Source organism: Rhipicephalus microplus, chromosome X (assembly GCF_043290135.1).
Source record: "Rhipicephalus microplus isolate Deutch F79 chromosome X, USDA_Rmic, whole genome shotgun sequence".
NCBI classification, from domain to species: Eukaryota; Metazoa; Arthropoda; class Arachnida; order Ixodida; family Ixodidae; genus Rhipicephalus; species Rhipicephalus microplus.
Genome location: NC_134710.1, coordinates 163,276,308 through 163,302,781, shown reverse-complemented (window position 1 = coordinate 163,302,781; position 26,474 = coordinate 163,276,308). Strand labels below are relative to the sequence as shown.

Sequence of the window (26,474 nt, the reverse complement as noted above, 5' to 3'; positions counted from 1 at the left end):
AGTCCATCGCCTTAAGCTCTCGTCCACCTCGTCCGCCTTGCAGGCCATCTGTGCAGCTTAAACACTAGTGTCGAAGACCGATCACTGGGAGAACAAAAAAAGTTTCGCGACTCGACGAGGATGGAATTCGAACCCACGCGGGCAGAGCCCAATGGATTAGCAGTCCATCGCCTTAACCTCTCGGCCACCTCGTCCGCCTTGCAGGCCACCCGTGCAGCTTACACACTAGAGTCGAAGACTGATTACTGGGAGAACAAAAAAAAGTTACGCGACTTGACGAGGATGGGATTAGAACCCACGCGGGCCGAGCCCAATAAATTAGCAGTCAATCCTTAACCTCTCGGCCACCTCGTCCGCATTGCACCCCATCCGTGCAGCTTACACACTAGTGTCGAAGAGCGATCACTGGGAGAAGAAAAAAAAGTTACGTGACTCGACGAGGATGGGATTCGAACCCACGCGGGCAGAGTCAAATGGATTAGCAGTCAATCGCCTTAACCTTTCGGCCACCTCGTCTGCCTTGCAGGCCATTCGTGCAGCTTACACACTAGTGTCGTAGACAGATCACTGGGAGAACAAGAAAACTTACGCGACTCGACGAGGATGGGATTCGAACCCACGCGGGCAGAGCCCAATGCATTAGCAGTCCATCGTCTTAACCTCTCGGCCAGCTCGTCCGCCTTGCAGGCCATTCGTGCAGCTTACACACTAGTGTCGAAGACCGATCACTGGGAGAACAAAAAAAAGTTACGCGACTCGACGAGGATGGGATTCGAACCCAGCCGGGACCAGCCCAATGGATTAGGAGTCAATCGCCTTAACCTCTCGGCCACCTGGTCTGCCTTGCAGGCCATTCGTGCGGCTTACACACTAGTGTCGTAGACAGATCACTGGGAGAACAAAATGAGTTACGCGACTCGACCAGGATGGGATTCGAACCCACGCGGAATGAGCCCAATGGATTAGCAGTCCATCGCCATAACCTCCCGGCCACCTTGTCCGACCTGCTCCTCATCTGTGCAGCTTACATACTAGTGTCGAAGACCGATCACTGGGAGAACAAAAAAAGCTACGCGACTCGACGAGGATGGGATTCGAACCCACGCGGGCAGAGCCCAATGCATTAGCAGTCCATCACCTTAACCTCTCGGCCACCTGGTCCGCCTTGCAGGCCACCCGTGCAGCTTACACACTAGTGTCGAAGACTGACTACTGGCAGAACAAAAAGAATGTTACGCGACTCGACGAGGATGGGATTCAAACCCACGCAGTCCGAGCCCAATAAATTAGCAGTCAATCCTTAACCTCTCGGCCACCTCGTCCGCATTGCACCCCATCCGTGCAGCTTACACACTCTTGTCGAAGACCGATCACTGGGAGAAGAAAAAAAAGCTACGCGACTCGACGAGGACGGGATTCGAACCCACGCGGGCAGAGACCAATGCATTAGCAGTTCATCGTCTTAACCTCTCAGCCAGCTCGTCCGCCTTGCAGGTCATTCTTGCAGCTTACACACTAGTGTCGAAGACCCATCACTCGGAGAAAAAAAGTTACGCGACTCGACGAGGATGGGATTCGAACCCACGCGGGCAGAGCTCAATGGATTAGCAGCCCATCGCCTTAAGCTCTCGTCGTTCCTCGTCTGCCTTGCAGGCCATCTGTGCAGCTTACACACTAGTGTCGAAGACCGATCACTGGGCGAACAAAAAAGTTACGCGACTCGACGAGGATGGGATTTGAACCCACGCGGGCAGAGCCCAATGGATTAGCAGTCCATCGCCTTAACCTTTCGGCCGCCTCGTCCGCCTTGCAGGCCACCCGTGCAGCTTACACACTAGAGTCGAATACTGATTACTGGGAGAACAAAAAAAAGTTACGCGACTCGACGAGGATGGGATTCGAACCAACGCGGGCCGAGCTTAATAAATTAGCAGTCAATCCTTAACCTCTCGGCCACCTCTCCCGCATTGCACCCCATCCGTGCAGCTTACACACTAGTGTTGAAGAGCGATCACTGGGAGAAGAAAAAAAGTTACGCGCCTCGACGAGGATGGGATTCGAACCCACGCGGGCAGAGCCCAATGGATTAGCAGTCAATCGCCTTAACCTCTCGGCCACCTCGTCTGCCTTGCAGGCCATTCGTGCGGCTTACACACTAGTGTCGTAGACAGATCACTGGGAGAACAAAAAAAAAGTTTCGCGACTCGACGAGGATGGAATTCGAACCCACGCGGGCACAGCCCAATGGATTAGCAGTCCATCGCCTTAACCTCTCGGCCACCTCGTCCGCCTTGTAGGCCATTCGTGCAGCTTACACACTAGTGACGAAGACCGATCACTGGGAGAACCAAAAAAGCTTCGCGACTCGACGAGGATGGGATTGGAACCCACGCGGGCCGAGCCCAATAAATTAGCAGTCAATTCTTAACCTCTCGGCCACCTCGTCCGCATTGCAGCCCATCCGTGCAGCTTACACACTAGTGTTGAAGACCGATCACTGGGAGAAGAAAAAAAAAGTTACGCGACTCAACGAGGATGGGATTCGAACCCACGCGGGACAAGCCCAATGGATTAGGAGTCAATCGCCTTAACCTCTCGGCCACCTGGTCTGCCTTGCAGGCCATTCGTGCGGCTTACACACTAGTGTCGTAGACAGATCACTGGGAGAACAAAATGAGTTACGCGACTCGACCAGGATGGGATTCGAACCCACGCGGAATGAGCCCAATGGATTAGCAGTCCATCGCCATAACCTCCCGGCCACCTTGTCCGACTAGCACCTCATCTGTGCAGCTTACATACTAGTGTCGAAGACCGATCACTGGGAGAACAAAAAAAGCTACGCGACTCGACGAGGATGGGATTCGAACCGACGCGGGCAGAGCCCAATGCATTAGCAGTTTATCGTCTTAACCTCTCGGCCAGCTCACCCGCCTGGCAGGTAATTCTTGCAGCTTACACACTAGTGTCGAAGACCCATCACTCGGAGAAAAAAAGTTACGCGACTCGACGAGGATGGGATTCGAACCCACGCGGGCAGAGCTCAATGAATTAGCAGTCCATCGCCTTAAGCTCTCGTCCACCTCGTCCGCCTTGCAGGCCATCTGTGCAGCTTACACACTAGTGTCGAAGACCGATCACTGGGAGAACAAAAAAGTTTCGCGACTCGACGAGGATGGGATTCGAACCCACGCGGGCCGAGCCCAATGGATTAGCAGTCCATCGCCTTAACCTCTCGGCCACCTCGTCCGCCTTGCAGGTCATTCTTGCAGCTTACACACTAGTGTCGAAGACCCATCACTCGGAGAAAAAAAGTTACGCGACTCGACGAGGATGGGATTCGAACCCACGCGGGCAGAGCTCAATGGATTAGCAGCCCATCGCCTTAAGCTCTCGTCGTTCCTCGTCCGCCTTGCAGGCCATCTGTGCAGCTTACACACTAGTGTCGAAGACCGATCACTGGGAGAACAAAAAAGTTACGCGACTCGACGAGGATGGGATTTGAACCCACGCGGGCAGAGCCCAATGGATTAGCAGTCCATCGCGTTAACCTTTCGGCCGCCTCGTCCGCCTTGCAGGCCACCCGTGCTGCTTGCACACTAGAAACGAATACTGATTACTGGGAGAACAAAGAAAAAGTTACGCGACTCGACGAGGATGGGATTCGAACCCACGCGGGCCGAGCTTAATAAATTAGCAGTCAATCCTTAACCTCTCGGCCACCTCGTCCGCATTGCACCCCATCCGTGCAGCTTACACACTAGTGTTGAAGAGCGATCACTGGGAGAAGAAAAAAAAGTTACGCGACTCGACGAGGATGGGATTCGAACCCACGCGGGCAGAGCCCAATGGATTAGCAGTCAATCGCCTTAACCTCTCGGCCACCTCGTCTGCCTTGCAGCCCATCCGTGCAGCTTACACACTAGTGTTGAAGACCGATCACTGGGAGAAGAAAAAAAAGTTACGCGACTTGACGAGGATGGGATTCGAACCCACGCATGACCAGCCCAATGGATTAGGAGTCAAGCGCCTTAACCTCTCGGCCACCTGGTCTGCCTTGCAGGCCATTCGTGCGACTTACACACTAGTGTCGTAGACAGATCACTGGGAGAACAAAATGAGTTACGCGACTCGACCAGGATGGGATTCGAGCCCACGCGGAATGAGCCCAATGGATTAGCAGTCCATCGCCATAACCTCCCGGCCACCTCGTCCGACTTGCACCTCATCTTTGCAGCTTACATACTAGTGTCGAAGACCGATCACTGGGAGAACAAAAAAAGCTACGCGACTCGACGAGGATGGGATTCGAACCCACGCGGGCATAGCCCAATGCATTAGCAGTCAACCGCCTTAACATCTCGGCCACCTCGTCTGCCTTGCAGGCCATTCGTGCGGCTTACACACTAGTGTCGTTGACAGATCACTGGGAGAACAAATTGAGTTACGCGACTCGACGAGGATGGGTTTCGAACCAACGCGGAATGAGCCCAATGGATTAGCAGTCCATCGCCATAACCTCCCGGCCACCTTGTCCGACTTGCACCCCATCTGTGCAGCTTACATACTAGGGTCGAAGACCGATCACTAGGAGAACAAAAAAAGCTACGCGACTCGACGAGGATGGGATTCGAACCCACGCTGGCAGAGCCCAATGGATTAGCAGTCCATCGCCTTAACCTCTCGGCCACCTCGTCCGCCTTGCAGGCCACCCGTGCAGCTTACACACTAGTGTCGAAGACTGATTACTGGCAGAACAAAAAAAAGTTACGCGACTCGACGAGGATGGGATTCAAACCCACGCAGTCCGAGCCCAATAAATTAGCAGTCAATCCTTAACCTCTCGGCCACCTCGTCCGCATTGCACCCCATCCGTGCAGCTTACACACTAGTGTCGAAGACCGATCACTGGGAGAAGAAAAAAAAGCTACGCGACTCGACGAGGACGGGATTCGAACCCACGCGGGCAGAGCCCAATGCATTAGCAGTCCATCGTCTTAACCTCTCAGCCAGCTCGTCCGCCTTGCAGGTCATTCTTGCAGCTTACACACTAGTGTCGAAGACCCATCACTCGGAGAAAAAAAGTTACGCGACTCGACGAGGATGGGATTCGAACCCACGCGGGCAGAGCTCAATGGATTAGCAGCCCATCGCCTTAAGCTCTCGTCGTTCCTCGTCCGCCTTGCAGGCCATCTGTGCAGCTTACACACTAGTGTCGAAGACCGATCACTGGGAGAACAAAAAAGTTACGCGACTCGACGAGGATGGGATTTGAACGCACGCGGGCAGAGCCCAATGGATTAGCAGTCCATCGCCTTAACCTTTCGGCCGCCTCGTCCACCTTGCAGGCCATTCGTGCGGCTTACATACTAGTGTCGTAGACAGATCACTGGGAGAACAAATTGAGTTACGCGACTCGACGAGGATGGGTTTCGAACCAACGCGGAATGAGCCCAATGGATTAGCAGTCCATCGCCATAACCTCCCGGCCACCTTGTCCGACTTGCACCCCATCTGTGCAGCTTACATACTAGGGTCGAAGACCGATCACTAGGAGAACAAAAAAAAGCTACGCGACTCGACGAGGATGGGATTCGAACCCACTCTGGCAGAGCCCAATGGATTAGCAGTCCATTGCCTTAACCTCTCGGCCACGTCGTCCGCCTTGCAGGCCACTCGTGCAGCTTACACACTAGAGTCGAATACTGATTACTGGGAGAACAAAAAAAAGTTACGCGACTCGACGAGGATGGGATTCGAACCCACGCGGGCCGAGCTTAATAAATTAGCAGTCAATCAATAACCTCTCGGCCACCTCGTCCGCATTGCACCCCATCCGTGCAGCTTACACACTAGTGTCGAAGACCGATCACTGGGAGAAGAAAAAAAAGCTACGTGACTCGACGAGGACGGGATTCGAACCCACGCGGGCAGAGCCAAATGCATTAGCAGTCCATCGTCTTAACCTCTCAGCCAGCTCGTCCGCCTTGTAGGCCATTCGGGCAGCTTATACACTAGTGACGAAGACCGATCACTGGGAGAACAAAAAAAGCTACGCGTCTCGACGAGGATGGGATTGGAACCCACGCGGGCCGAGCCCAATAAATTAGCAGTCAATTCTTAACCTCTCGGCCACCTCGTCCGCATTGCAGCCCATCCGTGCAGCTTACACACTAGTTTTGAAGACCGATCACTGGGAGAAGAAAAAAAAGTTACGCGACTCGACGAGGATGGGATTCGAACCCACGTGGGACCAGCCCAATGGATTAGGAGTCAATCGCTTTAACCTCTCGGCCACCTGGTCTGCCTTGCAGGCCATTCGTGCGGCTTACACACTAGTGTCGTAGACAGATCACTGGGAGAACAAAATGAGTTACGCGACTCGACCAGGATGGGATTCGAACCCACGCGGAAAGAGCCCAATGGATTAGCAGTTCATCGCCATAACCTCCCGGCCACCTTGTTCGACTTGCACCTCATCTGTGCAGCTTACATACTAGTGTCGAAGACCGATCACTGGGAGAACAAAAAAAGCTACGCGACTCGACGAGGATGGGATTTGAACCCACGCGGGCCGAGCCCAATGCATTAGCAGTTTATCGTCTTAACCTCTCGGCCAGCTCGCCCGCCTGGCAGGTAATTCTTGCAGCTTACACACTAGTGTCGAAGACCCATCACTCGGAAAAAAAAAGTTACGCGACTCGACGAGGATGGGATTTGAACCCACGCGGGAAGAGCTCAATGGATTAGCAGTCCATCGCCTTAAGCTCTCGTCCACCTCGTCCGCCTTGCAGGCCATCTGTGCAGCTTAAACACTAGTGTCGAAGACCGATCACTGGGAGAACAAAAAAAGTTTCGCGACTCGACGAGGATGGAATTCGAACCCACGCGGGCAGAGCCCAATGGATTAGCAGTCCATCGCCTTAACCTCTCGGCCACCTCGTCCGCCTTGCAGGCCACCCGTGCAGCTTACACACTAGAGTCGAAGACTGATTACTGGGAGAACAAAAAAAAGTTACGCGACTTGACGAGGATGGGATTAGAACCCACGCGGGCCGAGCCCAATAAATTAGCAGTCAATCCTTAACCTCTCGGCCACCTCGTCCGCATTGCACCCCATCCGTGCAGCTTACACACTAGTGTCGAAGAGCGATCACTGGGAGAAGAAAAAAAAGTTACGTGACTCGACGAGGATGGGATTCGAACCCACGCGGGCAGAGTCAAATGGATTAGCAGTCAATCGCCTTAACCTTTCGGCCACCTCGTCTGCCTTGCAGGCCATTCGTGCAGCTTACACACTAGTGTCGTAGACAGATCACTGGGAGAACAAGAAAACTTACGCGACTCGACGAGGATGGGATTCGAACCCACGCGGGCAGAGCCCAATGCATTAGCAGTCCATCGTCTTAACCTCTCGGCCAGCTCGTCCGCCTTGCAGGCCATTCGTGCAGCTTACACACTAGTGTCGAAGACCGATCACTGGGAGAACAAAAAAAAGTTACGCGACTCGACGAGGATGGGATTCGAACCCAGCCGGGACCAGCCCAATGGATTAGGAGTCAATCGCCTTAACCTCTCGGCCACCTGGTCTGCCTTGCAGGCCATTCGTGCGGCTTACACACTAGTGTCGTAGACAGATCACTGGGAGAACAAAATGAGTTACGCGACTCGACCAGGATGGGATTCGAACCCACGCGGAATGAGCCCAATGGATTAGCAGTCCATCGCCATAACCTCCCGGCCACCTTGTCCGACCTGCTCCTCATCTGTGCAGCTTACATACTAGTGTCGAAGACCGATCACTGGGAGAACAAAAAAAGCTACGCGACTCGACGAGGATGGGATTCGAACCCACGCGGGCAGAGCCCAATGCATTAGCAGTCAATCGCCTTAACCTCTCGGCCACCTCGTCTGCCTTGCAGGCCATTCGTGCGGCTTACACACTAGTGTCGTAGACAGATCACTGGGAGAACAAATTGAGTTACGCGACTCGACGAGGATGGGTTTCGAACCAACGCGGAATGAGCCCAATGGATTAGCAGTCCATCGCCATAACCTCCCGGCCACCTTGTCCGACTTGCACCCCATCTGTGCAGCTTACATACTAGGGTCGAAGACCAATCACTAGGAGAACAAAAAAAAGCTACGCGACTCGACGAGGACGGGATTCGAACCCACGTGGGCAGAGCCCAATGCATTAGCAGTCCATCGTCTTAACCTCTCAGCCAGCTCGTCCGCCTTGCAGGTCATTCTTTCAGCTTACACACTAGTGTCGAAGACCCATCACTCGGAGAAAAAAAGTTACGCGGCTCGACGAGGATGGGATTCGAACCCACGCGGGCAGAGCTCAATGGATTAGCAGCCCATCGCCTTAAGCTCTCGTCGTTCCTCGTCCGCCTTGCAGGCCATATGTGCAGCTTACACACTAGTGTCGTAGACAGATCACTGGGAGAACAAATTGAGTTACGCGACTCGACGAGGAGGGGTTTCGAACCAACGCGGAATGAGCCCAATGGATTAGCAGTCCATCGCCATAACCTCCCGGCCACCTTGTCCGACTTGCACCCCATCTGTGGAGCTTACATACTAGGGTCGAAGACCGCCCCGCCGCGGTGGTCTAGTTGCTAAGGTACTCGGCTCCTGACCCGCAGGGCGCGGGTTCGAATCCCGGCTGCGGCGGCTGCATTTCCGATGGAGGCGGAAATGTTGTAGGCCCGTGTGCTCAGTGTTGGGTGCACGTTAAGAACCCCAGGTGGTCTAAATTTCCGGAGCCCTCCACTACGGCGTCTCTCATAATCGTATAGTGGTTTTGGGACGTTAAACCCCACTTATCAATCAAGGGTCGAAGACCGATCACTAGGAAAACAAAAAAAAGCTACGCGACTCGACGAGGATGGGATTCGAACCCACGCTGGCAGAGCCCAATGGATTAGCAGTCCATCACCTTAACCTCTCGGCCACCTCGTCCGCCTTGCAGGCCACCCGTGCAGCTTACACACTAGTGTCGAAGACTGACTACTGGCAGAACAAAAAGAATGTTACGCGACTCGACGAGGATGGGATTCAAACCCACGCAGTCCGAGCCCAATAAATTAGCAGTCAATCCTTAACCTCTCGGCCACCTCGTCCGCATTGCACCCCATCCGTGCAGCTTACACACTCTTGTCGAAGACCGATCACTGGGAGAAGAAAAAAAAGCTACGCGACTCGACGAGGACGGGATTCGAACCCACGCGGGCAGAGACCAATGCATTAGCAGTTCATCGTCTTAACCTCTCAGCCAGCTCGTCCGCCTTGCAGGTCATTCTTGCAGCTTACACACTAGTGTCGAAGACCCATCACTCGGAGAAAAAAAGTTACGCGACTCGACGAGGATGGGATTCGAACCCACGCGGGCAGAGCTCAATGGATTAGCAGCCCATCGCCTTAAGCTCTCGTCGTTCCTCGTCTGCCTTGCAGGCCATCTGTGCAGCTTACACACTAGTGTCGAAGACCGATCACTGGGCGAACAAAAAAGTTACGCGACTCGACGAGGATGGGATTTGAACCCACGCGGGCAGAGCCCAATGGATTAGCAGTCCATCGCCTTAACCTTTCGGCCGCCTCGTCCGCCTTGCAGGCCACCCGTGCAGCTTACACACTAGGGTCGAATACTGATTACTGGGAGAACAAAAAAAAGTTACGCGACTCGACGAGGATGGGATTCGAACCAACGCGGGCCGAGCTTAATAAATTAGCAGTCAATCCTTAACCTCTCGGCCACCTCTCCCGCATTGCACCCCATCCGTGCAGCTTACACACTAGTGTTGAAGAGCGATCACTGGGAGAAGAAAAAAAAGTTACGCGCCTCGACGAGGATGGGATTCGAACCCACGCGGGCAGAGCCCAATGGATTAGCAGTCAATCGCCTTAACCTCTCGGCCACCTCGTCTGCCTTGCAGGCCATTCGTGCGGCTTACACACTAGTGTCGTAGACAGATCACTGGGAGAACAAAAAAAAAGTTTCGCGACTCGACGAGGATGGAATTCGAACCCACGCGGGCACAGCCCAATGGATTAGCAGTCCATCGCCTTAACCTCTCGGCCACCTGGTCTGCCTTGCAGGCCATTCGTGCGGCTTACACACTAGTGTCGTAGACAGATCACTGGGAGAACAAAATGAGTTACGCGACTCGACCAGGATGGGATTCGAACCCACGCGGAATGAGCCCAATGGATTAGCAGTCCATCGCCATAACCTCCCGGCCACCTTGTCCGACCTGCTCCTCATCTGTGCAGCTTACATACTAGTGTCGAAGACCGATCACTGGGAGAACAAAAAAAGCTACGCGACTCGACGAGGATGGGATTCGAACCCACGCGGGCAGAGCCCAATGCATTAGCAGTCAATCGCCTTAACCTCTCGGCCACCTCGTCTGCCTTGCAGGCCATTCGTGCGGCTTACACACTAGTGTCGTAGACAGATCACTGGGAGAACAAATTGAGTTACGCGACTCGACGAGGATGGGTTTCGAACCAACGCGGAATGAGCCCAATGGATTAGCAGTCCATCGCCATAACCTCCCGGCCACCTTGTCCGACTTGCACCCCATCTGTGCAGCTTACATACTAGGGTCGAAGACCAATCACTAGGAGAACAAAAAAAAGCTACGCGACTCGACGAGGACGGGATTCGAACCCACGTGGGCAGAGCCCAATGCATTAGCAGTCCATCGTCTTAACCTCTCAGCCAGCTCACCCGCCTGGCAGGTAATTCTTGCAGCTTACACACTAGTGTCGAAGACCCATCACTCGGAGAAAAAAAGTTACGCGACTCGACGAGGATGGGATTCGAACCCACGCGGGCAGAGCTCAATGAATTAGCAGTCCATCGCCTTAAGCTCTCGTCCACCTCGTCCGCCTTGCAGGCCATCTGTGCAGCTTACACACTAGTGTCGAAGACCGATCACTGGGAGAAGAAAAAAAAGCTACGCGACTCGACGAGGACGGGATTCGAACCCACGCGGGCAGAGCCCAATGCATTAGCAGTCCATCGTCTTAACCTCTCAGCCAGCTCGTCCGCCTTGCAGGTCATTCTTGCAGCTTACACACTAGTGTCGAAGACCCATCACTCGGAGAAAAAAAGTTACGCGACTCGACGAGGATGGGATTCGAACCCACGCGGGCAGAGCTCAATGGATTAGCAGCCCATCGCCTTAAGCTCTCGTCGTTCCTCGTCCGCCTTGCAGGCCATCTGTGCAGCTTACACACTAGTGTCGAAGACCGATCACTGGGAGAACGAAAAAGTTACGCGACTCGATGAGGATGGGATGTGAACCCACGCGGGCAGAGCCCAATGGATTAGCAGTCCATCGCCTTAACCTTTCGGCCGCCTCGTCCGCCTTGCAGGCCACCCGTGCAGCTTACACACTAGAGTCGAATACTGATTACTGGGAGAACAAAAAAAAGTTACGCGACTCGACGAGGATGGGATTCGAACCCACGCGGGCCGAGCTTAATAAATTAGCAGTCAATCCTTAACCTCTCGGCCACCTTGCCGCATTGCACCCCATCCGTGCAGCTTACACACTAGTGTTGAAGAGCGATCACTGGGAGAAGAAAAAAAAGTTACGCGACTCGACGAGGATGGGATTCGAACCCACGGGAGCAGAGCCCAATGGATTAGCAGTCAATCGCCTTAACCTCTCGGCCACCTCGTCTGCCTTGCAGCCCATCCGTGCAGCTTACACACTAGTGTCGTAGACAGATCACTGGGAGAACAAAAAAAAGTTACGCGACTCGACGAGGATGGAATTCGAACCCACGCGCGCAGAGCCTTATGGATTAGCAGTCCATCTCCTTAACCTCGCGGCCACCTCGTCCGCCTTGTAGGCCATTCGTGCAGCTTACACACTAGTGACGAAGACCGATCACTGGGAGAACAAAAAAAGCTACGCGACTCGACGAGGATGGGATTGGAACCCACGCGGGCCGAGCCCAATAAATTAGCAGTCAATTCTTAACCTCTCGGCCACCTCGTCCGCATTGCAGCCCATCCGTGCAGCTTACACACTAGTGTTGAAGACCGATCACTGGGAGAAAAAAAAAGTTACGCGACTCGACGAGGATCGGATTCGAACCCACGCGGGACCAGCCCAATGGATTAGGAGTCAATCGCCTTAACCTCTCGGCCACCTGGTCTGCCTTGCAGGCCATTCGTGCGGTTTACACACTAGTGTCGTAGACAGATCACTGGGAGAACAAAATGAGTTACGCGACTCCACCAGGATGGGATTCGAACCCACGCGGAATGAGCCCAATGAATTAGCAGTCCATCGCCATAACCTCCCGGCCACCTTGTCCGACTTGCACCTCATCTGTGCAGCTTACATACTAGTGTCGAAGACCGATCACTGGAGAACAAAAAAAGCTACGCGACTCGACGAGGATGGGATTCGAACCCACGCGGGCAGAGCCCAATGGATTAGCAGTCCATCGCCTTAACCTCTCGGCGCTCTCGTCCGCCTTGCAGGTCATTCTTGCAGCTTACACACTAGTGTCGAAGACCCATCACTCGGAGAAAAAAAGTTACGCGACTCGACGAGGATGGGATTCGAACCCACGCGGGCAGAGCTCAATGGATTAGCAGCCCATCGCCTTAAGCTCTCGTCGTTCCTCGTCCGCCTTGCAGGCCATCTGTGCAGCTTACACACTAGTGTCGAAGACCGATCACTGGGAGAACAAAAAAGTTACGCGACTCGACGAGGATGGGATTTGAACGCACGCGGGCAGAGCCCAATGGATTAGCAGTCCATCGCCTTAACCTTTCGGCCGCCTCGTCCACCTTGCAGGCCACCCGTGCAGCTTACACACTAGAATCGAATACTGATTACTGGGAGAACAAAAAAAAGTTACGCGACTCGACGAGGATGGGATTCGAACCCACGCGGGCCGAGCTTAATAAATTAGCAGTCAATCCTTAACGTCTCGGCCACCTCGTCCGCATTGCACGCCATCCGTGCAGCTTACACACTAGTGTTGAAGAGCGATCACTAGGAGAAGAAAAAAAAGTTACGCGACTCGACGAGGATGGGATTCGAACCCACGCGGGCAGAGCCCAATGGATTAGCAGTCAATAGCCTTAACCTCTCGGCCACCTCGTCTGCCTTGCAGGCCATTCGTGCGGCTTACACACTAGTGTCGTAGACAGATCACTGGGAGAACAAAAAAAAAGTTATGCGACTCGACGAGGATGGAATTCGAACCCACGCGGGCAGAGCCCAATGGATTAGCAGTCCATCGCCTTAACCTCTCGGCCACCTCGTCCGCCTTGTAGGCCATTCGTGCAGCTTACAACCTAGTGACGAAGACCGATCACTGGGAGAACAAAAAAAGCTGCGCGACTGGACGAGGATGGGATTGGAACCTACGCGGGCCGAGCCCAATAAATTAGCAGTCAATCTTAACCTCTCGGCCACCTCGTCCGCACTGCAGCCCATCCGTGCAGCTTACACACTAGTGTTGAAGACCGATCACTGGGAGAAGAAAAAAAAGCTACGCGACTCGACGAGGATGGGATTCGAACCCACGCGGGCATAGCCCAATGCATTAGCAGTCAATCGCCTTAACCTCTCGGCCACCTCGTCTGCCTTGCAGGCCATTCGTGCGGCTTACATACTAGTGTCGTAGACAGATCACTGGGAGAACAAATTGAGTTACGCGACTCGACGAGGATGGGTTTCGAACCAACGCGGAATGAGCTCAATGGATTAGCAGTCCATCGCCATAACCTCCCGGCCACCTTGTCCGACTTGCACCCCATCTGTGCAGCTTACATACTAGGGTCGAAGACCGATCACTAGGAGAACAAAAAAAAGCTACGCGACTCGACGAGGATGGGATTCGAACCCACTCTGGCAGAGCCCAATGGATTAGCAGTCCATTGCCTTAACCTCTCGGCCACGTCGTCCGCCTTGCAGGCCACCCGTGCAGCTTACACACTAGAGTCGAATACTGATTACTGGGAGAACAAAAAAAAGTTACGCGACTCGACGAGGATGGGATTCGAACCCACGCGGGCCGAGCTTAATAAATTAGCAGTCAATCAATAACCTCTCGGCCACCTCGTCCGCATTGCACCCCATCCGTGCAGCTTACACACTAGTGTCGAAGACCGATCACTGGGAGAAGAAAAAAAAGCTACGTGACTCGACGAGGACGGGATTCGAACCCACGCGGGCAGAGCCAAATGCATTAGCAGTCCATCGTCTTAACCTCTCAGCCAGCTCGTCCGCCTTGTAGGCCATTCGGGCAGCTTATACACTAGTGACGAAGACCGATCACTGGGAGAACAAAAAAAGCTACGCGTCTCGACGAGGATGGGATTGGAACCCACGCGGGCCGAGCCCAATAAATTAGCAGTCAATTCTTAACCTCTCGGCCACCTCGTCCGCATTGCAGCCCATCCGTGCAGCTTACACACTAGTTTTGAAGACCGATCACTGGGAGAAGAAAAAAAAGTTACGCGACTCGACGAGGATGGGATTCGAACCCACGTGGGACCAGCCCAATGGATTAGGAGTCAATCGCTTTAACCTCTCGGCCACCTGGTCTGCCTTGCAGGCCATTCGTGCGGCTTACACACTAGTGTCGTAGACAGATCACTGGGAGAACAAAATGAGTTACGCGACTCGACCAGGATGGGATTCGAACCCACGCGGAAAGAGCCCAATGGATTAGCAGTTCATCGCCATAACCTCCCGGCCACCTTGTTCGACTTGCACCTCATCTGTGCAGCTTACATACTAGTGTCGAAGACCGATCACTGGGAGAACAAAAAAAGCTACGCGACTCGACGAGGATGGGATTTGAACCCACGCGGGCCGAGCCCAATGCATTAGCAGTTTATCGTCTTAACCTCTCGGCCAGCTCGCCCGCCTGGCAGGTAATTCTTGCAGCTTACACACTAGTGTCGAAGACCCATCACTCGGAAAAAAAAGTTACGCGACTCGACGAGGATGGGATTTGAACCCACGCGGGAAGAGCTCAATGGATTAGCAGTCCATCGCCTTAAGCTCTCGTCCACCTCGTCCGCCTTGCAAACCATCTGTGCAGCTTAAACACTAGTGTCGAAGACCGATCACTGGGAGAACAAAAAAAGTTTCGCGACTCGACGAGGATGGAATTCGAACCCACGCGGGCAGAGCCCAATGGATTAGCAGTCCATCGCCTTAACCTCTCGGCCACCTCGTCCGCCTTGCAGGTCATTCTTGCAGCTTACACACTAGTGTCGAAGACCCATCACTCGGAGAAAAAAAGTTACGCGACTCGACGAGGATGGGATTCGAACCCACGCGGGCAGAGCTCAATGGATTAGCAGCCCATCGCCTTAAGCTCTCGTCGTTCCTCGTCCGCCTTGCAGGCCATCTGTGCAGCTTACATACTAGGGTCGAAGACCGATCACTAGGAGAACAAAAAAAAGCTACGCGACTCGACGAGGATGGGATTCGAACCCACGCGGGCAGAGCTCAATGAATTAGCAGCCCATCGCCTTAAGCTCTCGTCGTTCCTCGTCCGCCTTGCAGGCTATCTGTGCAGCTTACACACTAGTGTCGAAGACCGATCACTGGGAGAACAAAAAAATTACGCGACTCGACAAGGATGGGATTTGAACCCACGCGGGCAGAGCCCAATGGATTGGCAGTCCATCGCCTTAACCTTTCGGCCGCCTCGTCCGCCTTGCAGGCCACCCGTGCAGCTTACACACTAGAGTCGAATACTGATTACTGGGAGAACAAAAAAAAAGTTACGCGACTCGACGAGGATGAGATTCGAACCCACGCGGGCCGAGCTTAATAAATTAGCAGTCAATCCTTAACCTCTCGGCCACCTCGTCCGCATTGCACCCCATCCGTGCAGCTTACACACTAGTGTTGAAGAGCGATCACTGGGAGAAGAAAAAAAAGTTACGCGACTCGACGAGGATGGAATTCGAACCCACGCGGGCAGAGCCCAATGGATTAGGAGTCAATCGCCTTAACCTCTCGGCCACCTCGTCTGCCTTGCAGGACATTCGTGCGGCTTACACACTAGTGTCGTAGACAGATCACTCGGAGAACAAAAAAAAAGTTACGCGACTCGACGAGGATGGAATTCGAACCCACGCGGGCAGAGCCTAATGGATTAGCAGTCCATCGCCATAACCTCCCGGCCACCTTGTCCGACTTGCACCTCATCTGTGCAGCTTACACACTAGTGTTGAAGATAGATCACTGGGAGAAGAAAAAAAAGCTACACGACTCGACGAGGATGGGATTCGAACCCACGCGGGCAGAGCCCAATGCATTAGCAGTCAATCGCCTCAACCTCTCGGCCACCTCGTCTGCCTTGCAGGCCATTCGTGCGGCTTACACACTAGTGTCGTAGACAGATCACTGGGAGAACAAATTGAGTTACGCGACTCGACGAGGATGGGTTTCGAACCAACGCGGAATGAGCCCAATGGATTAGCAGTCCATCGCCATAACCTCCCGGCCACCTTGTCCGACTTGCACCCCATCTGTGCAGCTTACATACTAGGGTCGAAGACCAATCACTAGGAGAACAAAAAAAGCTACGCGACTCGACGAGGACGGGATTCGAACCCACGTGGGCAGAGCCCAATGCATTAGCAGTCCATCGTCTTAACCTCTCAGCCAGCTCGTCCGCCTTGTAGGTCATTCTTGCAGCTTACACACTAGTGTCGAAGACCCATCACTCGGAGAAAAAAAGTTACGCGGCTCGACGAGGATGGGATTCGAACCAACGCGGAATGAGCCCAATGGATTAGAGGTCCATCGCCATAACCTCCCGGCCACCTAGTCCGACTTGCACCCCATCCGTGCAGCTTACACACTAGTGTCGAAGACCCATCACTCGGAGAAAAAAAGTTACGCGACTCGACGAGGATGGGATTCGAACCCACGCGGGCAGAGCTCAATGGATTAGCAGCCCATCGCCTTAAGCTCTCGTCGTTCCTCGTCCGCCTTGCAGGCCATCTGTGCAGCTTACACACTAGTGTCGAAGACCGATCACTGGGAGAACAAAAAAGTTACGTGGCTTGACGAGGATGGGATTCGAACCCACGCTGGCAGAGCCCAATGGATTAGCAGTCCATCGCCTTAACCTCTCGGCCACCTCGTCCGCCTTGTAGGCCATTCGTGCAGCTTACAACCTAGTGACGAAGACCGATCACTGGGAGAACAAAAAAAGCTGCGCGACTGGACGAGGATGGGATTGGAACCTACGCGGGCCGAGCCCAATAAATTAGCAGTCAATCTTAACCTCTCGGCCACCTCGTCCGCACTGCAGCCCATCCGTGCAGCTTACACACTAGTGTTGAAGACCGATCACTGGGAGAAGAAAAAAAAGCTACGCGACTCGACGAGGATGGGATTCGAACCCACGCGGGCATAGCCCAATGCATTAGCAGTCAATCGCCTTAACCTCTCGGCCACCTCGTCTGCCTTGCAGGCCATTCGTGCGGCTTACATACTAGTGTCGTAGACAGATCACTGGGAGAACAAATTGAGTTACGCGACTCGACGAGGATGGGTTTCGAACCAACGCGGAATGAGCTCAATGGATTAGCAGTCCATCGCCATAACCTCCCGGCCACCTTGTCCGACTTGCACCCCATCTGTGCAGCTTACATACTAGGGTCGAAGACCGATCACTAGGAGAACAAAAAAAAGCTACGCGACTCGACGAGGATGGGATTCGAACCCACTCTGGCAGAGCCCAATGGATTAGCAGTCCATTGCCTTAACCTCTCGGCCACGTCGTCCGCCTTGCAGGCCACCCGTGCAGCTTACACACTAGAGTCGAATACTGATTACTGGGAGAACAAAAAAAAGTTACGCGACTCGACGAGGATGGGATTCGAACCCACGCGGGCCGAGCTTAATAAATTAGCAGTCAATCAATAACCTCTCGGCCACCTCGTCCGCATTGCACCCCATCCGTGCAGCTTACACACTAGTGTCGAAGACCGATCACTGGGAGAAGAAAAAAAAGCTACGTGACTCGACGAGGACGGGATTCGAACCCACGCGGGCAGAGCCAAATGCATTAGCAGTCCATCGTCTTAACCTCTCAGCCAGCTCGTCCGCCTTGTAGGCCATTCGGGCAGCTTATACACTAGTGACGAAGACCGATCACTGGGAGAACAAAAAAAGCTACGCGTCTCGACGAGGATGGGATTGGAACCCACGCGGGCCGAGCCCAATAAATTAGCAGTCAATTCTTAACCTCTCGGCCACCTCGTCCGCATTGCAGCCCATCCGTGCAGCTTACACACTAGTTTTGAAGACCGATCACTGGGAGAAGAAAAAAAAGTTACGCGACTCGACGAGGATGGGATTCGAACCCACGTGGGACCAGCCCAATGGATTAGGAGTCAATCGCTTTAACCTCTCGGCCACCTGGTCTGCCTTGCAGGCCATTCGTGCGGCTTACACACTAGTGTCGTAGACAGATCACTGGGAGAACAAAATGAGTTACGCGACTCGACCAGGATGGGATTCGAACCCACGCGGAAAGAGCCCAATGGATTAGCAGTTCATCGCCATAACCTCCCGGCCACCTTGTTCGACTTGCACCTCATCTGTGCAGCTTACATACTAGTGTCGAAGACCGATCACTGGGAGAACAAAAAAAGCTACGTGACTCGACGAGGACGGGATTCGAACCCACGCGGGCAGAGCCAAATGCATTAGCAGTCCATCGTCTTAACCTCTCAGCCAGCTCGTCCGCCTTGTAGGCCATTCGGGCAGCTTATACACTAGTGACGAATACTGATTACTGGGAGAACAAAAAAAAAGTTACGCGACTCGACGAGGATGAGATTCGAACCCACGCGGGCCGAGCTTAATAAATTAGCAGTCAATCCTTAACCTCTCGGCCACCTCGTCCGCATTGCACCCCATCCGTGCAGCTTACACACTAGTGTTGAAGAGCGATCACTGGGAGAAGAAAAAAAAGTTACGCGACTCGACGAGGATGGAATTCGAACCCACGCGGGCAGAGCCCAATGGATTAGGAGTCAATCGCCTTAACCTCTCGGCCACCTCGTCTGCCTTGCAGGACATTCGTGCGGCTTACACACTAGTGTCGTAGACAGATCACTCGGAGAACAAAAAAAAAGTTACGCGACTCGACGAGGATGGAATTCGAACCCACGCGGGCAGAGCCTAATGGATTAGCAGTCCATCGCCATAACCTCCCGGCCACCTTGTCCGACTTGCACCTCATCTGTGCAGCTTACACACTAGTGTTGAAGATAGATCACTGGGAGAAGAAAAAAAAGCTACACGACTCGACGAGGATGGGATTCGAACCCACGCGGGCAGAGCCCAATGCATTAGCAGTCAATCGCCTCAACCTCTCGGCCACCTCGTCTGCCTTGCAGGCCATTCGTGCGGCTTACACACTAGTGTCGTAGACAGATCACTGGGAGAACAAATTGAGTTACGCGACTCGACGAGGATGGGTTTCGAACCAACGCGGAATGAGCCCAATGGATTAGCAGTCCATCGCCATAACCTCCCGGCCACCTTGTCCGACTTGCACCCCATCTGTGCAGCTTACATACTAGGGTCGAAGACCAATCACTAGGAGAACAAAAAAAGCTACGCGACTCGACGAGGACGGGATTCGAACCCACGTGGGCAGAGCCCAATGCATTAGCAGTCCATCGTCTTAACCTCTCAGCCAGCTCGTCCGCCTTGTAGGTCATTCTTGCAGCTTACACACTAGTGTCGAAGACCCATCACTCGGAGAAAAAAAGTTACGCGGCTCGACGAGGATGGGATTCGAACCAACGCGGAATGAGCCCAATGGATTAGAGGTCCATCGCCATAACCTCCCGGCCACCTAGTCCGACTTGCACCCCATCCGTGCAGCTTACACACTAGTGTCGAAGACCCATCACTCGGAGAAAAAAAGTTACGCGACTCGACGAGGATGGGATTCGAACCCACGCGGGCAGAGCTCAATGGATTAGCAGCCCATCGCCTTAAGCTCTCGTCGTTCCTCGTCCGCCTTGCAGGCCATCTGTGCAGCTTACACACTAGTGTCGAAGACCGATCACTGGGAGAACAAAAAAGTTACGTGGCTTGACGAGGATGGGATTCGAACCCACGCTGGCAGAGCCCAATGGATTAGCAGTCCATCGCCTTAACCTCTCGGCCACCTCGTCCGCCTTGTAGGCCATTCGTGCAGCTTACAACCTAGTGACGAAGACCGATCACTGGGAGAACAAAAAAAGCTGCGCGACTGGACGAGGATGGGATTGGAACCTACGCGGGCCGAGCCCAATAAATTAGCAGTCAATCTTAACCTCTCGGCCACCTCGTCCGCACTGCAGCCCATCCGTGCAGCTTACACACTAGTGTTGAAGACCGATCACTGGGAGAAGAAAAAAAAGCTACGCGACTCGACGAGGATGGGATTCGAACCCACGCGGGCATAGCCCAATGCATTAGCAGTCAATCGCCTTAACCTCTCGGCCACCTCGTCTGCCTTGCAGGCCATTCGTGCGGCTTACATACTAGTGTCGTAGACAGATCACTGGGAGAACAAATTGAGTTACGCGACTCGACGAGGATGGGTTTCGAACCAACGCGGAATGAGCTCAATGGATTAGCAGTCCATCGCCATAACCTCCCGGCCACCTTGTCCGACTTGCACCCCATCTGTGCAGCTTACATACTAGGGTCGAAGACCGATCACTAGGAGAACAAAAAAAAGCTACGCGACTCGACGAGGATGGGATTCGAACCCACTCTGGCAGAGCCCAATGGATTAGCAGTCCATTGCCTTAACCTCTCGGCCACGTCGTCCGCCTTGCAGGCCACCCGTGCAGCTTACACACTAGAGTCGAATACTGATTACTGGGAGAACAAAAAAAAGTTACGCGACTCGACGAGGATGGGATTCGAACCCACGCGGGCCGAGCTTAATAAATTAGCAGTCAATCAATAACCTCTCGGCCACCTCGTCCGCATTGCACCCCATCCGTGCAGCTTACACACTAGTGTCGAAGACCGATCACTGGGAGAAGAAAAAAAAGCTACGTGACTCGACGAGGACGGGATTCGAACCCACGCGGGCAGAGCCAAATGCATTAGCAGTCCATCGTCTTAACCTCTCAGCCAGCTCGTCCGCCTTGTAGGCCATTCGGGCAGCTTATACACTAGTGACGAAGACCGATCACTGGGAGAACAAAAAAAGCTACGCGTCTCGACGAGGATGGGATTGGAACCCACGCGGGCCGAGCCCAATAAATTAGCAGTCAATTCTTAACCTCTCGGCCACCTCGTCCGCATTGCAGCCCATCCGTGCAGCTTACACACTAGTTTTGAAGACCGATCACTGGGAGAAGAAAAAAAAGTTACGCGACTCGACGAGGATGGGATTCGAACCCACGTGGGACCAGCCCAATGGATTAGGAGTCAATCGCTTTAACCTCTCGGCCACCTGGTCTGCCTTGCAGGCCATTCGTGCGGCTTACACACTAGTGTCGTAGACAGATCACTGGGAGAACAAAATGAGTTACGCGACTCGACCAGGATGGGATTCGAACCCACGCGGAAAGAGCCCAATGGATTAGCAGTTCATCGCCATAACCTCCCGGCCACCTTGTTCGACTTGCACCTCATCTGTGCAGCTTACATACTAGTGTCGAAGACCGATCACTGGGAGAACAAAAAAAGCTACGCGACTCGACGAGGATGGGATTTGAACCCACGCGGGCCGAGCCCAATGCATTAGCAGTTTATCGTCTTAACCTCTCGGCCAGCTCGCCCGCCTGGCAGGTAATTCTTGCAGCTTACACACTAGTGTCGAAGACCCATCACTCGGAAAAAAAAGTTACGCGACTCGACGAGGATGGGATTTGAACCCACGCGGGAAGAGCTCAATGGATTAGCAGTCCATCGCCTTAAGCTCTCGTCCACCTCGTCCGCCTTGCAGGCCATCTGTGCAGCTTAAACACTAGTGTCGAAGACCGATCACTGGGAGAACAAAAAAAGTTTCGCGACTCGACGAGGATGGAATTCGAACCCACGCGGGCAGAGCCCAATGGATTAGCAGTCCATCGCCTTAACCTCTCGGCCACCTCGTCCGCCTTGCAGGTCATTCTTGCAGCTTACACACTAGTGTCGAAGACCCATCACTCGGAGAAAAAAAGTTACGCGACTCGACGAGGATGGGATTCGAACCCACGCGGGCAGAGCTCAATGGATTAGCAGCCCATCGCCTTAAGCTCTCGTCGTTCCTCGTCCGCCTTGCAGGCCATCTGTGCAGCTTACATACTAGGGTCGAAGACCGATCACTAGGAGAACAAAAAAAAGCTACGCGACTCGACGAGGATGGGATTCGAACCCACGCGGGCAGAGCTCAATGAATTAGCAGCCCATCGCCTAAGCTCTCGTCGTTCCTCGTCCGCCTTGCAGGCTATCTGTGCAGCTTACACACTAGTGTCGAAGACCGATCACTGGGAGAACAAAAAAATTACGCGACTCGACAAGGATGGGATTTGAACCCACGCGAGCAGAGCCCAATGGATTGGCAGTCCATCGCCTTAACCTTTCGGCCGCCTCGTCCGCCTTGCAGGCCACCCGTGCAGCTTACACACTAGAGTCGAATACTGATTACTGGGAGAACAAAAAAAAAGTTACGCGACTCGACGAGGATGAGATTCGAACCCACGCGGGCCGAGCTTAATAAATTAGCAGTCAATCCTTAACCTCTCGGCCACCTCGTCCGCATTGCACCCCATCCGTGCAGCTTACACACTAGTGTTGAAGAGCGATCACTGGGAGAAGAAAAAAAAGTTACGCGACTCGACGAGGATGGAATTCGAACCCACGCGGGCAGAGCCCAATGGATTAGGAGTCAATCGCCTTAACCTCTCGGCCACCTCGTCTGCCTTGCAGGACATTCGTGCGGCTTACACACTAGTGTCGTAGACAGATCACTGGGAGAACAAAAAAAAAAGTTACGCGACTCGACGAGGATGGAATTCGAACCCACGCGGGCAAAGCCTAATGGATTAGCAGTCCATCGCCATAACCTCCCGGCCACCTTGTCCGACTTGCACCTCATCTGTGCAGCTTACACACTAGTGTTGAAGATAGATCACTGGGAGAAGAAAAAAAAGCTACGCGACTCGACGAGGATGGGATTCGAACCCACGCGGGCAGAGCCCAATGCATTAGCAGTCAATCGCCTCAACCTCTCGGCCACCTCGTCTGCCTTGCAGGCCATTCGTGCGGCTTACACACTAGTGTCGTAGACAGATCACTGGGAGAACAAATTGAGTTACGCGACTCGACGAGGATGGGTTTCGAACCAACGCGGAATGAGCCCAATGGATTAGCAGTCCATCGCCATAACCTCCCGGCCACCTTGTCCGACTTGCACCCCATCTGTGCAGCTTACATACTAGGGTCGAAGACCAATCACTAGGAGAACAAAAAAAGCTACGCGACTCGACGAGGACGGGATTCGAACCCACGTGGGCAGAGCCCAATGCATTAGCAGTCCATCGTCTTAACCTCTCAGCCAGCTCGTCCGCCTTGTAGGTCATTCTTGCAGCTTACACACTAGTGTCGAAGACCCATCACTCGGAGAAAAAAAGTTACGCGGCTCGACGAGGATGGGATTCGAACCAACGCGGAATGAGCCCAATGGATTAGAGGTCCATCGCCATAACCTCCCGGCCACCTAGTCCGACTTGCACCCCATCCGTGCAGCTTACACACTAGTGTCGAAGACCCATCACTCGGAGAAAAAAAGTTACGCGACTCGACGAGGATGGGATTCGAACCCACGCGGGCAGAGCTCAATGGATTAGCAGCCCATCGCCTTAAGCTCTCGTCGTTCCTCGTCCGCCTTGCAGGCCATCTGTGCAGCTTACACACTAGTGTCGAAGACCGATCACTGGGAGAACAAAAAAGTTACGTGGCTTGACGAGGATGGGATTCGAACCCACGCTGGCAGAGCCCAATGGATTAGCAGTCCATCGCCTTAACCTCTCGGCCACCTCGTCCGCCTTGCAGGCCACCCGTGCAGCTTACACACTAGAGTCGAAGACTGATTACTGGGAGAACAAAAAAAAGTTACGCGACTTGACGAGGATGGGATTAGAACCCACGCGGGCCGAGCTCAATAAATTAGCAGTCAATCCTTAACCTCTCGGCCACCTCGTCCGCATTGCACCCCATCCGTGCAGCTTACACACTAGTGTCGAAGAGCGATCACTGGGAGAAGAAAAAAAAGTTACGTGACTCGACGAGGATGGGATTCGAACCCACGCGGGCAGAGCCAAATGGATTAGCAGTCAATCGCCTTAACCTTTCGGCCACCTCGTCTGCCTTGCAGGCCATTCGTGCAGCTTACACACTAGTGTCGTAGACAGATCACTGGGAGAACAAGAAAACTTACGCGACGAGGATGGGATTCGAACCCACGCGGGCAGAGCCCAATGCATTAGCAGTCCATCGTCTTAACCTCTCGGCCAGCTCGTCCGCCTTGCAGGCCATTCGTGCAGCTTACACACTAGTGTCGAAGACCGATCACTGGGAGAACAAAAAAAAGTTACGCGACTCGACGAGGATGGGATTCGAACCCAGCCGGGACCAGCCCAATGGATTAGGAGTCAATCGCCTTAACCTCTCGGCCACCTGGTCTGCCTTGCAGGCCATTCGTGCGGCTTACACACTAGTGTCGTAGACAGATCACTGGGAGAACAAAATGAGTTACGCGACTCGACCAGGATGGGATTCGAACCCACGCGGAATGAGCCCAATGGATTAGCAGTCCATCGCCATAACCTCCCGGCCACCTTGTCCGACCTGCTCCTCATCTGTGCAGCTTACATACTAGTGTCGAAGACCGATCACTGGGAGAACAAAAAAAGCTTCGCGACTCGACGAGGATGGGATTCGAACCCACGCGGGCAGAGCCCAATGCATTAGCAGTCAATCGCCTTAACCTCTCGGCCACCTCGTCTGCCTTGCAGGCCATTCGTGCGGCTTACACACTAGTGTCGTAGACAGATCACTGGGAGAACAAATTGAGTTACGCGACTCGACGAGGATGGGTTTCGAACCAACGCGGAATGAGCCCAATGGATTAGCAGTCCATCGCCATAACCTCCCGGCCACCTTGTCCGACTTGCACCCCATCTGTGCAGCTTACATACTAGGGTCGAAGACCAATCACTAGGAGAACAAAAAAAAGCTACGCGACTCGACGAGGACGGGATTCGAACCCACGTGGGCAGAGCCCAATGCATTAGCAGTCCATCGTCTTAACCTCTCAGCCAGCTCGTCTGCCTTGCAGGCCATTCGTGCGGCTTACACACTAGTGTCGTAGACAGATCACTGGGAGAACAAGAAAACTTACGCGACTCGACGAGGATGGGATTCGTACCCACGCGGGCAGAGCCCAATGCATTAGCAGTCCATCGTCTTAACCTCTCGGCCAGCTCGTCGGCCTTGCAGGCCATTCGTGCAGCTTACACACTAGTGTCGAAGACCGATCACTGGGAGAACAAAAAAAAGTTACGCGACTCGACGAGGATGGGATTCGAAGCCACGCAGTCCGAGCCCAATAAATTGCAGTCAATCCTTAACCTCTCGGCCACCTCGTCCGCATTGCACCCCATCCATGCAGCTTACACACTAGTGTCGAAGACCGATCACTGGGAGAAGAAAAAAAAGTTACGCGACTTGACGAGGATCGGATTCGAACACACGAGGGCAGAGTCCAATGGATTAGCAGTCAATCGCCTTAACTTCTCGGCCACGTCGTCTGCCTTGCAGGCCATTCGTGCGGCTTACACACTAGTGTCGAAGACCGATCACTGGGAGAAGAAAAAAAAGTTACCCGACTCGACGAGGATCGGATTTGAACCCACGCGGGCCGAGCCCAATGCATTAGCAGTTTATCGTCTTAACCTCTCGGCCAGCTCGCCCGCCTGGCAGGTAATTCTTGCAGCTTACACACTAGTGTCGAAGACCCATCACTCGGAAAAAAAAAGTTACGCGACTCGACGAGGATGGGATTTGAACCCACGCGGGAAGAGCTCAATGGATTAGCAGTCCATCGCCTTAAGCTCTCGTCCACCTCGTCCGCCTTGCAGGCCATCTGTGCAGCTTAAACACTAGTGTCGAAGACCGATCACTGGGAGAACAAAAAAAGTTTCGCGACTCGACGAGGATGGAATTCGAACCCACGCGGGCAGAGCCCAATGGATTAGCAGTCCATCGCCTTAACCTCTCGGCCACCTCGTCCGCCTTGCAGGTCATTCTTGCAGCTTACACACTAGTGTCGAAGACCCATCACTCGGAGAAAAAAAGTTACGCGACTCGACGAGGATGGGATTCGAACCCACGCGGGCAGAGCTCAATGGATTAGCAGCCCATCGCCTTAAGCTCTCGTCGTTCCTC

The 26,474-nt window shown here is 53.7% G+C and overlaps 52 non-coding genes across 52 annotated transcripts; all 52 read right to left on the bottom strand.

Moving 5' to 3' along the window:
- Positions 1-112: 112 nt before the first annotated feature.
- TRNAS-GCU (transfer RNA serine (anticodon GCU)) lies at positions 113-194 on the bottom strand. The gene has a single exon. It is a non-coding gene; the product is annotated as a tRNA-Ser (tRNA).
- A 240-nt stretch (positions 195-434) lies between these two features.
- TRNAS-GCU (transfer RNA serine (anticodon GCU)) lies at positions 435-516 on the bottom strand. The gene has a single exon. It is a non-coding gene; the product is annotated as a tRNA-Ser (tRNA).
- A 79-nt stretch (positions 517-595) lies between these two features.
- On the bottom strand, positions 596-677 carry TRNAS-GCU (transfer RNA serine (anticodon GCU)). Its single transcript has one exon. It is a non-coding gene; the product is annotated as a tRNA-Ser (tRNA).
- Positions 678-1,079: 402 nt separating this feature from the next.
- On the bottom strand, positions 1,080-1,161 carry TRNAS-GCU (transfer RNA serine (anticodon GCU)). Its single transcript has one exon. It is a non-coding gene; the product is annotated as a tRNA-Ser (tRNA).
- A 560-nt stretch (positions 1,162-1,721) lies between these two features.
- TRNAS-GCU (transfer RNA serine (anticodon GCU)) lies at positions 1,722-1,803 on the bottom strand. The gene has a single exon. It is a non-coding gene; the product is annotated as a tRNA-Ser (tRNA).
- A 239-nt stretch (positions 1,804-2,042) lies between these two features.
- On the bottom strand, positions 2,043-2,124 carry TRNAS-GCU (transfer RNA serine (anticodon GCU)). Its single transcript has one exon. It is a non-coding gene; the product is annotated as a tRNA-Ser (tRNA).
- Positions 2,125-2,205: 81 nt separating this feature from the next.
- Positions 2,206-2,287, bottom strand: TRNAS-GCU (transfer RNA serine (anticodon GCU)). The gene has a single exon. It is a non-coding gene; the product is annotated as a tRNA-Ser (tRNA).
- A 240-nt stretch (positions 2,288-2,527) lies between these two features.
- TRNAR-CCU (transfer RNA arginine (anticodon CCU)) lies at positions 2,528-2,609 on the bottom strand. The gene has a single exon. It is a non-coding gene; the product is annotated as a tRNA-Arg (tRNA).
- Positions 2,610-3,167: 558 nt separating this feature from the next.
- On the bottom strand, positions 3,168-3,249 carry TRNAS-GCU (transfer RNA serine (anticodon GCU)). The gene has a single exon. It is a non-coding gene; the product is annotated as a tRNA-Ser (tRNA).
- A 237-nt stretch (positions 3,250-3,486) lies between these two features.
- TRNAS-GCU (transfer RNA serine (anticodon GCU)) lies at positions 3,487-3,568 on the bottom strand. The gene has a single exon. It is a non-coding gene; the product is annotated as a tRNA-Ser (tRNA).
- A 241-nt stretch (positions 3,569-3,809) lies between these two features.
- Positions 3,810-3,891, bottom strand: TRNAS-GCU (transfer RNA serine (anticodon GCU)). Its single transcript has one exon. It is a non-coding gene; the product is annotated as a tRNA-Ser (tRNA).
- A 402-nt stretch (positions 3,892-4,293) lies between these two features.
- On the bottom strand, positions 4,294-4,375 carry TRNAS-GCU (transfer RNA serine (anticodon GCU)). Its single transcript has one exon. It is a non-coding gene; the product is annotated as a tRNA-Ser (tRNA).
- A 240-nt stretch (positions 4,376-4,615) lies between these two features.
- TRNAS-GCU (transfer RNA serine (anticodon GCU)) lies at positions 4,616-4,697 on the bottom strand. The gene has a single exon. It is a non-coding gene; the product is annotated as a tRNA-Ser (tRNA).
- Positions 4,698-5,256: 559 nt separating this feature from the next.
- Positions 5,257-5,338, bottom strand: TRNAS-GCU (transfer RNA serine (anticodon GCU)). Its single transcript has one exon. It is a non-coding gene; the product is annotated as a tRNA-Ser (tRNA).
- A 241-nt stretch (positions 5,339-5,579) lies between these two features.
- TRNAS-GCU (transfer RNA serine (anticodon GCU)) lies at positions 5,580-5,661 on the bottom strand. Its single transcript has one exon. It is a non-coding gene; the product is annotated as a tRNA-Ser (tRNA).
- Positions 5,662-6,863: 1,202 nt separating this feature from the next.
- Positions 6,864-6,945, bottom strand: TRNAS-GCU (transfer RNA serine (anticodon GCU)). The gene has a single exon. It is a non-coding gene; the product is annotated as a tRNA-Ser (tRNA).
- A 240-nt stretch (positions 6,946-7,185) lies between these two features.
- On the bottom strand, positions 7,186-7,267 carry TRNAS-GCU (transfer RNA serine (anticodon GCU)). Its single transcript has one exon. It is a non-coding gene; the product is annotated as a tRNA-Ser (tRNA).
- Positions 7,268-7,346: 79 nt separating this feature from the next.
- TRNAS-GCU (transfer RNA serine (anticodon GCU)) lies at positions 7,347-7,428 on the bottom strand. Its single transcript has one exon. It is a non-coding gene; the product is annotated as a tRNA-Ser (tRNA).
- Positions 7,429-7,830: 402 nt separating this feature from the next.
- TRNAS-GCU (transfer RNA serine (anticodon GCU)) lies at positions 7,831-7,912 on the bottom strand. The gene has a single exon. It is a non-coding gene; the product is annotated as a tRNA-Ser (tRNA).
- A 973-nt stretch (positions 7,913-8,885) lies between these two features.
- Positions 8,886-8,967, bottom strand: TRNAS-GCU (transfer RNA serine (anticodon GCU)). The gene has a single exon. It is a non-coding gene; the product is annotated as a tRNA-Ser (tRNA).
- A 560-nt stretch (positions 8,968-9,527) lies between these two features.
- On the bottom strand, positions 9,528-9,609 carry TRNAS-GCU (transfer RNA serine (anticodon GCU)). The gene has a single exon. It is a non-coding gene; the product is annotated as a tRNA-Ser (tRNA).
- A 240-nt stretch (positions 9,610-9,849) lies between these two features.
- On the bottom strand, positions 9,850-9,931 carry TRNAS-GCU (transfer RNA serine (anticodon GCU)). The gene has a single exon. It is a non-coding gene; the product is annotated as a tRNA-Ser (tRNA).
- Positions 9,932-10,012: 81 nt separating this feature from the next.
- On the bottom strand, positions 10,013-10,094 carry TRNAS-GCU (transfer RNA serine (anticodon GCU)). Its single transcript has one exon. It is a non-coding gene; the product is annotated as a tRNA-Ser (tRNA).
- Positions 10,095-10,334: 240 nt separating this feature from the next.
- TRNAS-GCU (transfer RNA serine (anticodon GCU)) lies at positions 10,335-10,416 on the bottom strand. Its single transcript has one exon. It is a non-coding gene; the product is annotated as a tRNA-Ser (tRNA).
- A 1,201-nt stretch (positions 10,417-11,617) lies between these two features.
- Positions 11,618-11,699, bottom strand: TRNAS-GCU (transfer RNA serine (anticodon GCU)). The gene has a single exon. It is a non-coding gene; the product is annotated as a tRNA-Ser (tRNA).
- A 720-nt stretch (positions 11,700-12,419) lies between these two features.
- On the bottom strand, positions 12,420-12,501 carry TRNAS-GCU (transfer RNA serine (anticodon GCU)). Its single transcript has one exon. It is a non-coding gene; the product is annotated as a tRNA-Ser (tRNA).
- Positions 12,502-12,738: 237 nt separating this feature from the next.
- On the bottom strand, positions 12,739-12,820 carry TRNAS-GCU (transfer RNA serine (anticodon GCU)). The gene has a single exon. It is a non-coding gene; the product is annotated as a tRNA-Ser (tRNA).
- A 240-nt stretch (positions 12,821-13,060) lies between these two features.
- TRNAS-GCU (transfer RNA serine (anticodon GCU)) lies at positions 13,061-13,142 on the bottom strand. The gene has a single exon. It is a non-coding gene; the product is annotated as a tRNA-Ser (tRNA).
- An 81-nt stretch (positions 13,143-13,223) lies between these two features.
- Positions 13,224-13,305, bottom strand: TRNAS-GCU (transfer RNA serine (anticodon GCU)). Its single transcript has one exon. It is a non-coding gene; the product is annotated as a tRNA-Ser (tRNA).
- A 238-nt stretch (positions 13,306-13,543) lies between these two features.
- TRNAS-GCU (transfer RNA serine (anticodon GCU)) lies at positions 13,544-13,625 on the bottom strand. Its single transcript has one exon. It is a non-coding gene; the product is annotated as a tRNA-Ser (tRNA).
- A 241-nt stretch (positions 13,626-13,866) lies between these two features.
- TRNAS-GCU (transfer RNA serine (anticodon GCU)) lies at positions 13,867-13,948 on the bottom strand. Its single transcript has one exon. It is a non-coding gene; the product is annotated as a tRNA-Ser (tRNA).
- Positions 13,949-15,149: 1,201 nt separating this feature from the next.
- TRNAS-GCU (transfer RNA serine (anticodon GCU)) lies at positions 15,150-15,231 on the bottom strand. Its single transcript has one exon. It is a non-coding gene; the product is annotated as a tRNA-Ser (tRNA).
- A 400-nt stretch (positions 15,232-15,631) lies between these two features.
- On the bottom strand, positions 15,632-15,713 carry TRNAG-GCC (transfer RNA glycine (anticodon GCC)). The gene has a single exon. It is a non-coding gene; the product is annotated as a tRNA-Gly (tRNA).
- A 241-nt stretch (positions 15,714-15,954) lies between these two features.
- TRNAR-CCU (transfer RNA arginine (anticodon CCU)) lies at positions 15,955-16,036 on the bottom strand. Its single transcript has one exon. It is a non-coding gene; the product is annotated as a tRNA-Arg (tRNA).
- A 243-nt stretch (positions 16,037-16,279) lies between these two features.
- TRNAS-GCU (transfer RNA serine (anticodon GCU)) lies at positions 16,280-16,361 on the bottom strand. Its single transcript has one exon. It is a non-coding gene; the product is annotated as a tRNA-Ser (tRNA).
- A 717-nt stretch (positions 16,362-17,078) lies between these two features.
- Positions 17,079-17,160, bottom strand: TRNAS-GCU (transfer RNA serine (anticodon GCU)). Its single transcript has one exon. It is a non-coding gene; the product is annotated as a tRNA-Ser (tRNA).
- Positions 17,161-17,398: 238 nt separating this feature from the next.
- Positions 17,399-17,480, bottom strand: TRNAS-GCU (transfer RNA serine (anticodon GCU)). The gene has a single exon. It is a non-coding gene; the product is annotated as a tRNA-Ser (tRNA).
- A 241-nt stretch (positions 17,481-17,721) lies between these two features.
- Positions 17,722-17,803, bottom strand: TRNAS-GCU (transfer RNA serine (anticodon GCU)). The gene has a single exon. It is a non-coding gene; the product is annotated as a tRNA-Ser (tRNA).
- A 1,206-nt stretch (positions 17,804-19,009) lies between these two features.
- TRNAR-CCU (transfer RNA arginine (anticodon CCU)) lies at positions 19,010-19,091 on the bottom strand. The gene has a single exon. It is a non-coding gene; the product is annotated as a tRNA-Arg (tRNA).
- A 243-nt stretch (positions 19,092-19,334) lies between these two features.
- Positions 19,335-19,416, bottom strand: TRNAS-GCU (transfer RNA serine (anticodon GCU)). Its single transcript has one exon. It is a non-coding gene; the product is annotated as a tRNA-Ser (tRNA).
- Positions 19,417-20,133: 717 nt separating this feature from the next.
- Positions 20,134-20,215, bottom strand: TRNAS-GCU (transfer RNA serine (anticodon GCU)). The gene has a single exon. It is a non-coding gene; the product is annotated as a tRNA-Ser (tRNA).
- Positions 20,216-20,453: 238 nt separating this feature from the next.
- TRNAS-GCU (transfer RNA serine (anticodon GCU)) lies at positions 20,454-20,535 on the bottom strand. Its single transcript has one exon. It is a non-coding gene; the product is annotated as a tRNA-Ser (tRNA).
- Positions 20,536-20,776: 241 nt separating this feature from the next.
- Positions 20,777-20,858, bottom strand: TRNAS-GCU (transfer RNA serine (anticodon GCU)). The gene has a single exon. It is a non-coding gene; the product is annotated as a tRNA-Ser (tRNA).
- Positions 20,859-22,059: 1,201 nt separating this feature from the next.
- Positions 22,060-22,141, bottom strand: TRNAS-GCU (transfer RNA serine (anticodon GCU)). The gene has a single exon. It is a non-coding gene; the product is annotated as a tRNA-Ser (tRNA).
- Positions 22,142-22,540: 399 nt separating this feature from the next.
- On the bottom strand, positions 22,541-22,622 carry TRNAG-GCC (transfer RNA glycine (anticodon GCC)). The gene has a single exon. It is a non-coding gene; the product is annotated as a tRNA-Gly (tRNA).
- Positions 22,623-22,863: 241 nt separating this feature from the next.
- TRNAR-CCU (transfer RNA arginine (anticodon CCU)) lies at positions 22,864-22,945 on the bottom strand. Its single transcript has one exon. It is a non-coding gene; the product is annotated as a tRNA-Arg (tRNA).
- Positions 22,946-23,189: 244 nt separating this feature from the next.
- TRNAS-GCU (transfer RNA serine (anticodon GCU)) lies at positions 23,190-23,271 on the bottom strand. The gene has a single exon. It is a non-coding gene; the product is annotated as a tRNA-Ser (tRNA).
- A 717-nt stretch (positions 23,272-23,988) lies between these two features.
- TRNAS-GCU (transfer RNA serine (anticodon GCU)) lies at positions 23,989-24,070 on the bottom strand. The gene has a single exon. It is a non-coding gene; the product is annotated as a tRNA-Ser (tRNA).
- A 240-nt stretch (positions 24,071-24,310) lies between these two features.
- Positions 24,311-24,392, bottom strand: TRNAS-GCU (transfer RNA serine (anticodon GCU)). Its single transcript has one exon. It is a non-coding gene; the product is annotated as a tRNA-Ser (tRNA).
- Positions 24,393-24,466: 74 nt separating this feature from the next.
- On the bottom strand, positions 24,467-24,548 carry TRNAS-GCU (transfer RNA serine (anticodon GCU)). The gene has a single exon. It is a non-coding gene; the product is annotated as a tRNA-Ser (tRNA).
- A 402-nt stretch (positions 24,549-24,950) lies between these two features.
- On the bottom strand, positions 24,951-25,032 carry TRNAS-GCU (transfer RNA serine (anticodon GCU)). The gene has a single exon. It is a non-coding gene; the product is annotated as a tRNA-Ser (tRNA).
- Positions 25,033-26,236: 1,204 nt separating this feature from the next.
- TRNAS-GCU (transfer RNA serine (anticodon GCU)) lies at positions 26,237-26,318 on the bottom strand. Its single transcript has one exon. It is a non-coding gene; the product is annotated as a tRNA-Ser (tRNA).
- Positions 26,319-26,474: the final 156 nt, after the last annotated feature.